At 44.2% G+C, this 15829-nt stretch overlaps 1 protein-coding gene across 2 annotated transcripts in view; it reads right to left on the bottom strand.

Moving 5' to 3' along the window:
- PFKFB1 (6-phosphofructo-2-kinase/fructose-2,6-biphosphatase 1) overlaps positions 1–15829 on the bottom strand; it is a 74730-nt gene that overhangs the window by 50131 nt on the left and 8770 nt on the right. The window contains exon 1 of one of the 2 annotated variants that reach the window (XM_066580655.1): positions 8107–8288. The exons of the other annotated variant lie outside the window; for it this stretch is intronic. The gene's annotated coding sequence lies outside the window, so the exon portion shown is untranslated. Of the gene's footprint in view, positions 1–8106; positions 8289–15829 lie in introns of those variants that run through there. 2 annotated transcript variants of the gene reach the window in all.

Below are 15829 nucleotides of genomic sequence, written 5' to 3' on the forward strand. Positions count from 1 at the left end.
ACTACTATGATTAGGATGCGACAATGTTGTAAACATGCTTTACAATGGTTGATGGCCCACTCAGGAGATTCTGTCCCCCTATAATGAATCTATAGATACGCCTTTAGTACAAAACATTGTAAGAGAAAATAAAGGCACAATGGGGAGCCCTTTAAAGTTTATGCATGGCCGTGCGTTCTTAGTTCTAACAGTCATTTGGACAGATTAGGGTCAAAGTGTAACTATAGGAGGTGAAGAGGTTGCAGTCACATCCAAGCTCTGAAGTTTGATGGGGCACATCAGTCCTGTATGACACAGAAGGACATTAGAACTGTAAGGCTGGGTTCACACGGGGTGGAAATGCCACCGAATTTCCATACGGCAATTCCGCCCACAGCTCCTAATCCCGGGATTAGCCAGCAAAGTGGACGAGATTTTGCAAAAATCTCATCCACACGCTGCGGCCAAGCTGCGTGGAAACAGACATGCGGCGCGGAATTCAATTCTGCAGCATGTCAATTCTTTTCGCTTTTCCACAGCAGCCTCTCTCCTCTCTGAGGGGAGAGAAAGCCACGGCGAAACCGCACCAAAACCCACAGCTAAAGGCCGCGGGTTTTGAAGCTGCACTTTTCCAGCGGAATTCTTGCCATTTTTCGCTGCGTCCATTCCGCTGGAATTCCATCCCTTGTGACCCCAGCCTAAGTGGTACATGATTGTTGGTGTCTCTAGTGTAAATTTTGAATTGGGGCCCAAAAAGCTTCAAGTTGCAGCATATTAACCTAAACAAGTTATCCGACTACTGGGCAACCCCTTTTCAATAGGACACCTTGGGGTAAAACAACAAACAGAGATATGCTTACTCCTCCGCAGATGCCAGAAACCAGCACTGGAGCGGTCCCAGAAATGTCGCAGGAAAGCAGGTGACCATTGCAGCCAATAAGAGAGGCTGCAGCTTCACCGTCCATTCTCCTGGCATCGACTCTTATATTCCGAGTGCCAAGAGTTCAAGAATGTGACGTTGCAGCGATCATGTGATTTCCTGTAACATCATCGGTCACAAAAAACCCTGCGAGCTGCAGCACTGGATCCTGGCATCCCCAAAGGGGTAAGTATCTCCTTGCTTATTATTTAACCCAGGGAGTCCTTTTGAAAAGGGGTTGTCCCAAGGAGCTCAGGGACCCGGATGCAAAAGTAGCGAATTACAACTGCAGTCTCTTAGTGGTAGGGAGAACCATGCACAGAGGGAGTCGGCAGCGTTGAATTGGCTGCTCACTGCCCAAGGTAACAGTCCCTCCCCTCCTTGAGCGCCATATTCTAATCTAATGTCTAGAGGGGTGTATACAGGGCCATGACAAGAGGTCGGTAAGGTAGGCATCTGCCTAGTGTTCTGTGACCCCTAATGGAGGGATATAGTCAATACTTAGCACTCAGACACTGTTCTCACTGGACTTTGTATAAATATATTTAATGGAGAGATTCACAAAATAATGGCCTGGTCAGAGCCAAACTAAATGGAAGGAAAGGAAAGGAAAGGAAAGAAGAGGGAGATAAGGAGAGGGAGTACAAGGCTATAGAACAGTGTTCAAGTGATTAATTATAAGGAGGTTAGGAGTCTATTATTTTGAGAAGGGAGGTCCTAGTCTCTCCATGAGGTCCACATTTTTAGAAATCCATCATCTCTGTCCGCTAATATTGACGTTAAGTTTTCATTAAATTAAATACCAGTTCATTTGACGTTCTACCTCAGAAAAGTTCAGAGAAGCTTTTCACCATGATTGGGCGATTTTTTTTTCTTCCTAGCTACAAAATAAACAAATTTCCTAAAGTCTGGAGAAAGTTCTCAATATGCTTATTCAATAAAGCTTCCCATGGATTTTTATGTATGTTACAGTTGGTTACTGAATAGAATAGAGGATAGACTCTGAGCCTGAGAAACTTAACTTGGGGACAGGACTACCAAATGTGAAGCATGGCACGTGGGGATCAACATCCATGAAAACAGTTTAAAGAGTATCTTGGTACTGCATGAGCTATTCGAGTGGAAACTAAGTACCAACACAGTAAAACTTTGAACGATGCTTCCAACATTCGTGTTAGGTCTTCTACCCGTGTCTGCTGCCCTCTTGCTGTTCCGGGCGGTTTCTGGCGTCACTCTGCTCCTTCTGTATAAATGTACTGGTTTCTTCTACTTTCTATCTGCACTGCACCAGTTAATCCTGATCAGTGCTCACAGCACAGCAGCAGCTTAAATGGCAATCACTTTCTTATTTTAAGGGAGCTGAGAATCCTCTCTCTTTGCCTCAGTATTGATGTGTGTTTGTATCAGACACTCAGCATATCTAGGTCAACAGTCTCAGGACTGTTTTGTCAGTTTGATCCTGTTCATTCTAGATGTTCTTTGCCTTGTGCTTTTGTCCATTTCCTTCCGGTCTGTGCATCGCTCCCATCTCTGTGGTAAGTCAGTCCTGTTCTGTGTGCCTTATGTTCAGTACTTCATCCCTGTGTCCTGTCAGGGATAGTTAGCCCCGAAGTTCCAGTGCAGGTTTGTGCTTATCAGGATGCCTACCCTGCTTTCAGGCAGGGGTCTTCCCATCTTCCTGATTAGCTAAGAGCAAGATTCCCCATCTGAGTTTGTCTTGAAACTCGGGTCAGCCGCCAGCCACAGCAGGTCTAGTCGAAAAGCCAGGCTAGGTTGGTTAGCACAGTGCTTCCACAATCAGAGTCTGTAACAATTCGTATATTGCGGGCACTTTTACTGGTCAACTCCCAAATCTGAGACCAAGCTTCATCAGAAAGGGTGTTACCCATATGTTTCTCCCAACGTGAAACATGTCAATTGTGCACGGTATGATGAATGAGTGAGTCTAGAGTATATTTGCAAGATAGGGCCTTTTGCATGTGGATATTTAAGACAGAAGGATTCAAAAGGGGTTAAAGTCAGTGGGGAGTTTGTGTGCTTAAGGAGAGAGGATATAAAGTGCTTGAGCTTTCAATATCAAAATATTTCAGAAAGATGGTAAATCAAATTTTTGGGGGGAGAGTGGGGAATGAGGTAGCACCTTCTAACAAAAGCAAATGATGTATTTTGGCGAGAGCTTGTTGTGTCTAGATTTTAAAGGATTGGGGTGGAGAAAACAGACGATTCTGTAGAAATGGTAAGAGGAGTAAATGAGGATAGATCAGGTTTATTGAGTACTAGCTGATATACCCGGCTTCACCCGAGTTAATTTGGTACTGGTGTATATCTGGTGTTCACATGGAAAATCTTATGAAGTCGTGGTTACTTTTGAGATACCGAGGTAAAAATATGTTCACCATTTTGCATGGTTACCCAGGAAACACCATGTGGAGGTAACCATGCGACGTTTCCATTATATAAAATTACATCAGGAAGTGAGAGAATTAGATTCCGTACGTAAAATTTGGACACTAATTCTTTTGCGCTTAGAATTGAATAATCGAGTTGGGACCCATTAGCTTTTCCTATCTATGACATAATCAATGCTTGTGCCAAATTTCATGTTTCTATGACATCAGGAAGTGAATTAGATTTTGTACGCAAATTCTTTTGCGCCAGAATTGAATAATCGAGTTGGGACCCATTAGCTTTTCCTATTTTGGACATAATCAATGCTTGTGCCAAATTTCATGTTTCTATGACATCGGGAAGTTGGAGAATTAGTGGCGAGTCAGTCAGTGAATCCGTGAAAGAGTCAGTGAGGGCTTTCATCTTTATATATATAGATTTAATAGAGTCCCAGATCATAAGAGAATGTCTTATAATAGGATTGGTAATAGAGGGATTATGAATTGGTGGGGTCCACAGAATTCATTCAATAGTGAGAGGATAGACCTCAGTTGCTTCTAGGGATAGCCAAAGAGGAGCATTAGTTGTAGAGTGGAGAAAAGCTAACTGGGCTGCCTGATAATACTTTAAAAAGTTTGGAATGCCCAATCCTCCTTTCAGTCTCTGCCTGTATAAAGTGGAACATAAAACCCTTGGAATTGAGTATTTCCAAACAAAATGAAGGGACATCTGTTGAAATGTCTTTAGGGTGTGCCCTGGTACATGAATTAGAAGATCTCTAAAAAAACAAAAAAAATTGTATAAGAGTTTGGAAAGGAATGTCTTTTTTAAAGAATTTTACTCTTCTAATCCATGAGATATGGTTTCTAGGAGCATTCTGAGTTTATGGAGTAGAGGAATAGAATTCTGGGTATATAGAGATGCGTAAGAGTTAGTTAACCTATTAAGGACCAAGCACTGTAAATTTACAATGCTTGGTCCTGGGTTTTAATTTCGTCTGAAAAGAAAAATAGAGTGTGGGATTAAAGCTCCTGCTCTTGCAGTGCAGCAGCTGAGGACCCTGAGGAGAAGACAGGAAGTAGTTTTTAACTGCTTCTGCCTTCTCTCTTGTAGGGAGCATAGCGCTTAATGAATAGTGAAGGGAGAAAGCGGAAGCATTATTTCTGCTATTCGACCCAGCAATCACGTGACTACTGAGTACCCCCTGTCACAGCAGAGCTGCAGGGTCTTCGCAGACCCACATCAGCTCTGTTAATGAATACTGTTACTACAGGGGATGGTTTCCCCCTGGGGCTCCTATAGATCCTCTACAGTGGAAAAGTATGAAATAAAGAAAAAAATGTTAATGACCCCCACAGCGGGAGTAAAAAAAAAAAAAAATACAGAATAATAATAAAAAACATTCAGGGCTTATTTCCACTAATGTATGCGTAAAACGACGCAGTTCTCCTGCGGCGTTTTACACATACACAGCCCTTTCGCTCTGCCGGCAGAGATAGGGCAAAGACCGCGTATGGGCTGAGTATGCACTGTGCATGCCTGGAAATCTGACGTCACGGAGATGTGCAGTGTGATTTATTTTCGCCGCTCTAAAAGGGCCCCTTATCATTCACAAAGATAGTGCAAGCTGCGATTTATTTCTCTTGCGTATGTAAACCTCGACAGTTTACTAGTAAGTTAGGGATATTAGTGTGGGGAGAGGTCACCATCATTAGAATATCATCTGCAAACATGCAAATCTTATGATGAACCAATGCAAATCTCAATTCCTTAAATATTTGGGTTAATGTGAATTTTAATTGTCAAAGGTTCCACGGCTAAAATAAAAAGTAAGGGGAATAGGGGGCATCCCTACCATGAGCCACGGAATGGAAAAAAGGTTTTAGCAAAAGTGTATAATACTGGCAACTATGTAAGAAACTCGGTAGGAAACTTCCAATGTTCGAGTACTGAGAAAAGATATCAGTAACAACGAGACCCAGAAGCAGACGTAAATAATGACCGAGGCAATGCAATTAGACAGTTGTGCAAACACCAGGATAAAATCCACATTCGAAACAAGAGAACAAAATCAGTGATAGAGGAAACACTGAGGGGATACAGACAAACAACCAAATTAACACATAAAGAAATAACAAACCACCAAAACATAAACAACAACCACCTGTCAAACAGACTGGAACAACGCAGCCAGTCCATCTATTTGTCGAGACCATCGTGCCACAACCCAGTTGCGGCCAACAGACAGTTACAACATGAAGATTTTGGTGAGAAGCTTTATATCCCCATTAATGAAAGATTGGGCGATAGTTTGCTAGTTTGCTTGTTTAATGGGTCTTTTTCTGATGTAGGAAACAGAGAGAAAGCTGCCAGGAGGGAAGTTTGTCCCACTTGGTGTCCTCCTCACATAGTTGAAATAATCAGCAAGATGTACACTTAGAACTGGGGAAAAAAGTTTTATAATAGGAGGCCGAAAAGCCATCAGGGCCTGGACGTTTATTGACCTCGAGTGGTTTAATAGCATTTGCTACCTCATCTAGACTAAGGATTTCCTAAAATGTTTCAGTAAGTGTGGGGAGTGTAGTATCTTGAGGTTAATTGCTCTGAGGAGGGAGGGTGCAACAGAGTAAAGTTTGACAAAAAAAAAAAATCTAAATCCTAAGACTATTTTAAGTGGGTTTGTAGCGATTGTGTCATGTTTTCTGTGAAGCCTATAGAAAGGGCTCGTAGAAGGGTTTGACCAAAGTCTACAGGCCAGAGACGTGAACGGTTTGTTATCCAGTATGTAATAACGATGGCGGGACCACCGAATTTTACCCTCAATGTCAGTAAGACATAGGTCTAACTTAGTCCTGGCCTGAGAGAGTCCTTGAAGATTAGTTCTTGATGTCTGTTTCTTGGCCTTTGCCTCGAATTGTAAGACTTTCTGTTCTGCTTCTAACTGTTGTGATATACGTTCTTGTTTATATCAGGCTGCTAATTGTATTAGGAAGCCTCTGAGTACTACCTTATGCGCTTCCCATAGAGAAATGCGGGAGGAAACAAAGGGACTGTTTATTGTAAACTATTTTTCTAGTTGTGCTGTCAAAGAAGATAAAGCCTTGGCAATTGTCAGAAGGGAATCGTTTTAGGGGACCATGTAGTGTTGGTGGGTTTGGACATTAAAGAACTGCAAGCGCTTGACAGGTAGCAAGATATGATTGATTCTTGTATATAAGGAATGGGGAGCCCAAAATGGTAAAGTCCCTAGTAGTTGGATTTATTTTGCGCCAGGAATCGACCAGGTGGTATTGAAGGAGGAGTGATTTAACAAGTGAGATATTGAATGTTTGGTTGATGGGAGAGGGAGTGGCAGTGAAGTGGCATTCCTGTCCAGGCTTGGGTCAAGAATACAATTAGAATCGCCACACAAGATAACTGTGCCAACTTTATTGGTCTCAAGTTCAAAAAGCTTAGATAGAAAATGGGTTTGTCTAGAGTTTGAAGTATGAGACTATAGTCACTGGAATATCTTGGATGGAGCCTATAAGTAATAAATAACGGCCTTCAGGGTCTTCAATAGTGGATGAGTGAGTAAAAGGAATGGATCTGCCGAAACAGGTGGTAGTTTTAGTTGGGGTAGTTCCCGAATAAAAAAATAAATAAATAGGGTAGTGGGGAAAAAGAAAATGTGGGGAAGAATTAATAGAGAAGCGAGTCTTCTATATATATTTGACAACTTGGGGGTTGTTAGCTCATTGGATCGCCATCTTTCCTCCATTAGATGGATGGTCGCACACCGGTAAACCGCATCCAGGCCAGAAGATTAGTAAAAACATAGTAAATCCATCCTTTATTGCGGTAAATTAATAGCAATACTCAGAGGCATAGCTTGAAGCTCCCGGGCCCCGATGCAAAACTTGTAACAGGGCCCCCAACTATAATGCTTTATTCATAGTGCCGAGTTCCCTATATGGAGAAGAGAGGCCTTATGGGCCCCCTAAGGCTCCTGGGCCCGGGTGCAACCGCATCCCTTGCATCCTCTATAGTTACACCCCTGGCAATACTACAATCTTCTTATTATTACTGCAGTAGACTCAGCATTCTGCTCATTCACCAGCTCATCAACACTCACAGCTCTTTATCTTTTGTAAATGCAAGAATCAGCTGGTTGCCATTAGAAACCACAACACTTTCACCCAAGATATACATTGTGGCAGCATCCAATAGGTTAACCACAGGAATCACCTGTGCATCACACAGCACATTTTCATTGCTGCCAGTTAACCTGGCCACTAGGGGCGCATTTGAGCTATTCCCCACATATACGCTTTTCTTAGACACCAATTCATACCGTGCAGATTCCACTGCACCATCCTGCAAAGAAAACATGTTAAGTGCGTCACATGACTCTGCAATCACATGATTCTAATTCTGCTGTGTGTCATTTCTAGAAACTCGTTTTGCATCAGACAGATCCTACAACACACGTTTAACACGGAGTCCATCAGATTTTACAAGTTCATGCTGCACCCGGTTACCAGTCCCTGGGATGATTTCACCACCCTTCAGACTGGTCTTGCGACACTGCAGCTCTTTAGGACACATGGATGACAGAACTTCGACACAGTTCACATTTTCAGACAGTAGAACTCTAATCACCGTCTGTTCAGAGACTTCTTTCTGGCTTGACTGCTGAACATGATCCTCTCCCACCCACAACTACTAGAAGTATGGAAAGTCTTTGCCCTGAATGAACTCCACTTTTTGATTTTCACATTTAGTAAATTCATATGTTACAGTTCAATACACAGTCCCCAAATTAATAAGCACCATCTTACCAGTCTCAAGACCAAACTGGGCAGTATCTCAGGCATGACCCGTGAAACCTCCTGGTTTGCATCAAAGTCCATCAGCAATGGGATTCCACCCACAAGCAACTGACCTTGCAGAGGCCATTCAGGTGTATATCCATTCACTTGGTTGCACCTCCAGCAAGAGTCTTTTTGCTTATTTGTGACAGCCACCCGCTGTTGACGTTTGTTACCGCTGGTAACCTGAACAGCCGGTCTCAGTCCACTTGGCTTTGTGGATTGCAGCACCATCCTGTGGTAACAATGTGCAACTGGACTGTATGAGCAGAAGTCCATTTGCAGACAACCCCGACGTAGCTCCTGTTGGTTATAAATGTTCATAACAACCATCAGTTCGTCTTGCACTCCAGCCGGAACAAGTTTTTTGACTTTTGTAACAGGGTACCTTGGCGTAGACACCTCCAGTCATGTCTTCATAGCCACATGGTCAACTTCCAACCGTGCCCTACATTTTCACATTATTCGCTTCTACTGGAGCATTCGTCTCCCGGCGCTTGGCATTCAACTGCACCATTTGCCTGAAGAGGAGTTCTTCTATGGTCACACTTCACAGCAACAACAGTCTTTCATCCAGAGCAAAGACAGTCTCATACTTTAGGGTTTACTGGCTCTTTAAACTTCTGCAATCCCAGCAGCAGACATATGACTTGCAGTATTTAATCATCTTGGCTCTTTAGCTGCAACACATCTCTTTTCATCCATAGACACCAGTACTTTCAACTCACCACAGGTCATCAGGCCTTTCAGGACACCACAGCAAGGTTATACACCATTTTCTTTTGCCCGCATCCTCCACCATAAGTGACAACTTGAGGGTTGTTAGCTCATCAGATTGCCATGTTTCCTTCACCAGGTGGATTGTCGCACACCAGTAAACTGCATCCAGACCAGAGGTTTAGAAGAAACTTAGTAAATCCATCCTTTACTGAGGCAAATCAATAGCAACAATATAGTCTTCACACTGTTACTCATCAGGGTGTACACGAATACATACAAGTCCCTGGCCATCTGGCCATTACATAACATAAACTTTGCACCTAAGTAAATAAGCCTAATGCCCTAGCCTAACTCAAGGTCCATCACCTCATACCTATCCAGGGTGCCAGCCTATGGGCCGTCCACCCTTGTCAGACTCCCTGTTCTCCCATGTAACAGCACGAGTTTTACTATAGACCAATGCTTGGTCCCTAATGGACACTGAGCTAGGAAACTCATGAGCTTTTATGTACTGCAGCCACATCCACTCAGTTGTTGATTAGATAAAAGAACCTTCCTGTGCTGGAGATTTTCCTCTCAAAACCTATTCTCAAGCCCCCTAGAGACCACTTTTGGTACTGCATTCCTACACCATATAATGCCAGCATGAAAACTTTTATAGTAATAGAAGGCTTTTGAATGTTTATTGGGGAGTTAAAGCCTTGTACATATTGGGATATTATTTTTAATTCCATGATAAGTTATAAAAAGAGATTGGGGATGGCCAACAAACAAATAGAACTGTCAAAACAATGTTTAGACCAAAATTGGTGGCAAAAGAGGTTTTGCTTGTCATCATAGCTGCAAATTTTGGGGATGACAAACCACAACTGCGCCAGAAAGGAATAGTGTATAGAACATTGGATAAGAAAGGAAAAGAGACCCAAGGATAAGGGGAGGAGAGAAAAAAAGAGGGCGAGGAGAGATAAAAGAGGGCGAGGAGAGAAAAAAAGGGGGAGGAGAGAAAAAAGAGGGGAGGAGAGAAGAAAAGAGGAGGGGGAGGCTGAATTCATAGATAAGAATAGGAGGGAGGGGACAAAATAATTGGAAACGATAATAACATTTGACAGAGTTTACAACATTATGCTTAATGGTTAAATTTGGCAAATTAGAATCTCGCACTACTAGCTAACATAATAGTCAGATGAGATGACCTGGCTACTAAGGGATAATTCGCAGGGTTTGGAAAAACTTAATCAAACAGTAGGGCATAAACCATGCCATTCCGGGAATCTTAAGAAAACTGTAGAGCAAAGATACAAGAGCAGTCCATAGGGATCACGGGTTTTTATTGTGGGCGAGTGTCTTGTTGGAGTTGTAAACTTTCAAAACAGCTGCGGGCTCCTTCAGGAGTGAAGACTCCATGTAATTTATCTCAGTATTTAAAGATACATTCAAAAGGGAAGCCCCAACGGTATTGGATTTGGTGTAGGATCTCCAGATAGGGCTCTTAAGAGTTGATGGAGCAAAGTCAGGGAACAATTGGTAGTCATAGCCCCGAAATGTTACTTTTGTGGAGGATCGAGACGCTTTGAGCAATTGCTCCTGGGTGCGAAGGAACTGGAGTTTAAGTACAATGTCTCTTGGGGGACCACCAGGTTACGGGCATATACTGCTCTATGGGCTTTATCTATTTCCAACCTTTCAACTGGGATAGTGGGACAAAGCTCTTGGAATAAAGCAGTCTCGGTCAATTGCATATCTTTAATTGACCCAGGAAGACCCCATACGTGTAGATTGTCTTTGCAAGCTAATGGGACTCCAATACTGTAGTAAGCATTGTCCATGCAATCTTCCAGAGCCGATGTACAATGGCCTAGGTCAGTTTAGGGAGTTTGGTGGAAATATCGGTTCAGGTTTTAGATAGTTCTTTTTGTAACAGTATTTGTATTTGAGAAAGAAGGGAATCCGAGTTGTTTCTAAAGAATTAGGGCTCACTAGAGTTGAGCCTTGGGAAGGAGGAGGATCCCCAGTAGATGAACGTGAAGAGCCATCTTGAGGGACTGGCACGGGCAGCACTTTCGCTGATCATTTGATTGCTGAGTGAAAGCTTGGGCCAGGTTTCCCTGATTTGAGTTGAGATGGACTCCTGGTTAGTATGTCGTAAATTATCAGCCAAAAGGATCGGAAGGAATAGGATAAAAAAAAATTAAAAAAAGTGGGCAGGGGAGGGCTTCTTCAAGAGAAGAGGTTATCCTCTTCAAGGTGCTCGGCGTGACTTCACTGAGGCTCCATAGTTCCATGTGGTTTGCTAGATAGTCCGCACCTAGCCACGAAGGTGAAAGGAATTAGACTGGTGGAGTGTTTGTAAGCTTTAGTTTGTCATCTGCTTAGTATAGAAGAGAGATAGGCGAACTGTATGTTCTTGAGACTAAGGGCGCCCACCCACTGGCGTTTGCGATTTTCGTGCGTGAAAAACGCCGCGTTTTCGCGGCGTTTTTCCCGCGTTTTCGCGGCTTTTCCATTAATTTCCATTGACTTTCATGGGTGCATTAGGAGAAAAATAAGGACACATATGCAACTGACAGTTCCTATGTTAAAAAACCCATGCAACGCAACGCAAAATGCCAGTGGACAGGAGTACATTCAATTCTAATTGCTCTGCAGAAAAAACGCAAAGAAAAAAAAAATCGCCAGTGGGTGGGCGCCCTAAGTAGCAAGTTCTTCAAGTGATATTGAGAAGTGCACAAAACCAGCTGCTATACTGCATCCAGCCACTAGATGGAAACAGAATCAATGAGCTGTCAAATAGTAAACTATAGAATGTCTCATTTCCACAAAAATTAGGGCATAAATCCCTTGTATGATTGAGAAAACACAAATATTTAGGAATTTTAGTCGTCCTATGGAAGAGACTGAAAAATTAGGGCGCAGCTCTGAAGTATGTTTATGTATGGCTGGAATGAGTCTCTCTGTTTTTAGTTTAGTCTATAGCGCAGCTGAATAGATGGAGGCAGGGAGGTACCAGTGTCCCATGGGCTCTGAGGGTAACAAGAAATATCGCAGCGCCCAATGGTTGACTCACCACTACCACCACCACTGCAGTAGCTCTTCCTGCCGCCACTCAGATGTCTGTAGGCAGGATGGTGCCCATCCTCCTCCACATGTCGCCAGGATGCAGGGACTCGCCTTGCAGGTGAATCTCCCTAGAGCCGGTGGGTACTCAGCTAGGGGAATGGCGAAGGAATCTAAACAGTTCTATCCTGCTCCTCCTGCAATACAGCTGAGGATGAAGGTGGGGCCCACCATCGGAAGCTGAGCGCAGGCCAGAGCTATAACACCAAGCCAGGTGACAGGCGTGTGGGTAAGATCCAAGGTACCTGGAGCTGTGGCGAGGGTTCCTCCCACTGCTCCCTGAGTGCTTCTGCCAGTACCCACCACTGGTCTCCTTCTGCCCGTGACGCCCAATGTTTGGCACAGAGGGAGAATTATAAAGCAACATCTTCGTTATTGAGGAGCTGCGGTCATGAGCATCCTTTTCCTTTCACACCAGCATTGTATTAAGCTGCAGTTTACTCGACTGTGCCCGTTTGTCAGAACAATTCTTGACATCCTCCTCTGACCCTTTTTGTTGACAAGTTGTTTATGTCCACAGGATCCCCTGTTGCTGGATGTTTTTTCTTGATCATTCCATTCTCTGTATTGTCTTCACACCGCTGTATAATAAAACCCCACAAGGTTGGCAGTGATATCCTGGCACAAGACAACCCTACCTGGCCCGAGCTAGTCTAGCACCGATGACCAGGTCAAGTTCCTCAGATGGCTGGATTTTCCTATCTAAAGTGGATTCACACTGAAAATGATCCCCAGAAAACTTATCACATGATTTTATGCTGCACGCTGGTGCCATAGGTCTAATATTCATACAGAAAAGCTCCAACCTTGAAAGAGCCAGGGTTTCTAATAAAATGGCCAGTGTATCTATGTGCCAAAACACTTGGTTCTGTCCCTTGGGTTATTACGTGTCCTCCCGATTTTGCAGATGTCAGGGGAGATAAGGATCAGGCAAGTAGATTTCAATTTACTCCATTCTTTTGTTCTCAAAGAGGCATCTGGCAGCTGCTTACTCCCATCTCCCCACTCAAACACAGGCACACTCCATGTATATACGGGTTGGTCGGGAGAGGTAGGGGTCAGCTGAACAATTATCTAATGTGTTTGTCAGGTTAAGAAATTAAATGTCCCTTCGGCCTTCCTCACACAGGCGTTTGCAGAAACGCAGCATTTTTCAACACATTTCACTAGCATGCGTTACTCCAACGTTTTCAGCACAACTAAAAGCGCAGCCAAGGCTGCCAATAAAAGAAAAAAAAATCAATACTCACCTAGCTGGTGAAGTCTCTGTGCCCAGCGCCGCTGTAGGGACTTTGTGAAGCCGGCCGATTGCTCTGATTGGCTAAACGCCGCTGAGTGACAGCTCGCTGAGCTAATCAGAGCCAGTACTGGATGCGTCCAATCACAGCCATTCAATGAATGAATGACTGTGATTGGACGCATCCAGTGCTGGCTGTGATTGGCTGAGTGAGCCGTCACTCTGCGGTGCTCAGCCAATCAGAGCAATCTCTCGGAGATTTCAAATCCCAGTCACCAGAGAAAAAGTTCCCCTGCTGGCTGACAAGTCCCGAGAGCGCCGCCAGGGACAGCGACATCACCTGTAAGTTGAGTATTGATTTTTTTTTAAACTCAGGCGGCGTAGCTAGGGAGTTTCAGCGCTGCCGAAAACGCAGCACAGCTTGGTACTGCGCTTTTGGCAGCGCTGAAACTGCAGCCCATTTATTTCAATGGGCAACACAGGGCTGAAAACGGCCAAAAATAGAACGCTGTCAAAGTGCAGCGTTGAAGACGCCGCATTTTCAGCCTTGTGTGAGCAGAGCAATTGAAATGAAGGGGAGCGTTGTACAGCGCGTAACACTGTGCTGAAAAAGCAGCGCTAAATGCTGTACAAAAACGCCTGTGTGAGGGAGGCCTTAAAAAGGTAAGGCCTCATGTCCACGGGGAAAATGAGGCCCGCCGCGGATTCTTCATGTAGAATCCGGAGGCCCATGAAGCCAAAAAAATCTGAATAAACTCACCTGCTCCAGACGATGCGGATCTTCCTTCCTTCGCGGCCGGATCTTCTTTCTTCGGTCCGGCAGATGTGCTCAGCAAGCCGTCAGCGTGCCGCGCGCATGCGCCGGGCACATCCGCCGGGCCGTAGAAAGAAGATCCGGCCGCGAAGGAAGGAAGATCCGCATCGTCCGGAGCAGGTGAGTTTAATTCTGGTACACGTCTCCCGCAGTTCTGGACGGCTTCTATAGGCTTCAATAGAAGCCTGTGGGAGCCGTCCCCGCGGGAGGCCCGCACGAAAATGTCCATTTTTTTTCTCCGCACGCGGATCCGCGACTGACGGGAAAAATATCACCCGGAGGTATTTAACTACCTGCGGGTGTCCAATGCATCTCTATGGGGCGTGGATCCATGTGTGGGAAAAACGCTCCGGATTTAAAATAAAAATTATCCCATGGACATGAGGCCTAACTAAACTTTTTACAAACTTCTGACCCGTCAAAGTGTGGTTGCTGAAACTGCCATCCATCACTAAATGAACAAGCAGAAGTGCTCATCTGACTGCTTCTACCAGCTTTTTTGTAGAAATCAGTGGGGGTCTCCAATATCACTATGATGTGTCAGAAGTTTGTAAAAAGTTTAGTTACCTTTTAAGTATGTACAGAAGTAGCACGGCTCAATTTGTCATGGTATTGATGTGATCATGATGTACTGTCTGTGGTTTTCCATAGAGGTGCAGGTAAACACCAAGAAACTCAAAAAAATATGTACATGAAAATTGACAAATTCAGCTCTGCTACATCCGTACGGAGTGTTTCAAGCGCAAATAATTAAAAAGAGCATGACAAATGCTCCAGGGCACGATGCAGATTTCAACATAGGCATTTCTGGCCCAAGGTGTGGTTAAGCCCAGTTGCTTAGTTACCATCATTCACACCCTAATTTCTGACTGGCAATGTACCGCTCCCAAATACAGCAATATTTCCAGTAGATGACAAGTACTAAGAACTCAGCCGGGAAGCAAATAAAAGGAGAAACTTTTTACGAGATTGGTAAATTAAAAAAATATATGGTCATATGAAGGTTTCAAGAGGTCCCGGAAACATTCTAGAATGGGTTCCAGGAGAATGAAGATAAGTCTTTGTTGAGAAGAATCTAGAGGATATAAAGTTATAACCAGTTATCTGTACAATCCCATTGGAAAACAACTTGAAATCTTTTAGGCCTAATGCCCACGGACGAATTTACGCGGCGGAAATCCGCGGCGTATTACTGCAGCTATTAGGTTCTATTGAACCTAAAAGCTCATTGTACATGCTGAGGAATTCCGCAGCATGAAATTACCTGCAGCATGTTCTAAATGCCGCGGGTATACGCGTGGACGGCTTCCATTGTAGTAAATGGGAGCCGCCCGTCACGCTATACTTCCGCTGTAGCACAGCGGAAGTATAGCGTGAATATGTGCCCCGCCCACTGCTGAGCGCATCATATGACACTGCCGGAGCGTCATGCGGGACTTTGCGCAGCGGATCCGGAGGTGTCTTTGGTCGGGGGGCCCCGTGACGGACTCCACTGCGGTATTCCACTTGTGGAGCCTGTCACAGCCGTGTACATAAAGCCTTAGGGTGGAAACCCCCCGCCCCTAAAATAATGTGGTTGCATAAGTGTTCACACCCCCTTATATTTGGGTGTGTGGTTGGTGTTCAGAATTAGCCAATCACATATAAACTCATGTTCTCTAGTAGTCAGCACTCCGCTGCCAGTATTTTCAGGGATTCTGATTTCCTCCATATAAAGTTCAGCTTTTCTAGGAGGATTTTCCTGATACTTTCTTAGGCCTCTCTCACACAGGCGCTTTTGTACAGCGTTTAATGATGCGTTTTCAGCG

This window comes from Eleutherodactylus coqui, chromosome 10 (genome assembly GCF_035609145.1).
Source record: "Eleutherodactylus coqui strain aEleCoq1 chromosome 10, aEleCoq1.hap1, whole genome shotgun sequence".
Classification (NCBI taxonomy): domain Eukaryota; kingdom Metazoa; phylum Chordata; class Amphibia; order Anura; family Eleutherodactylidae; genus Eleutherodactylus; species Eleutherodactylus coqui.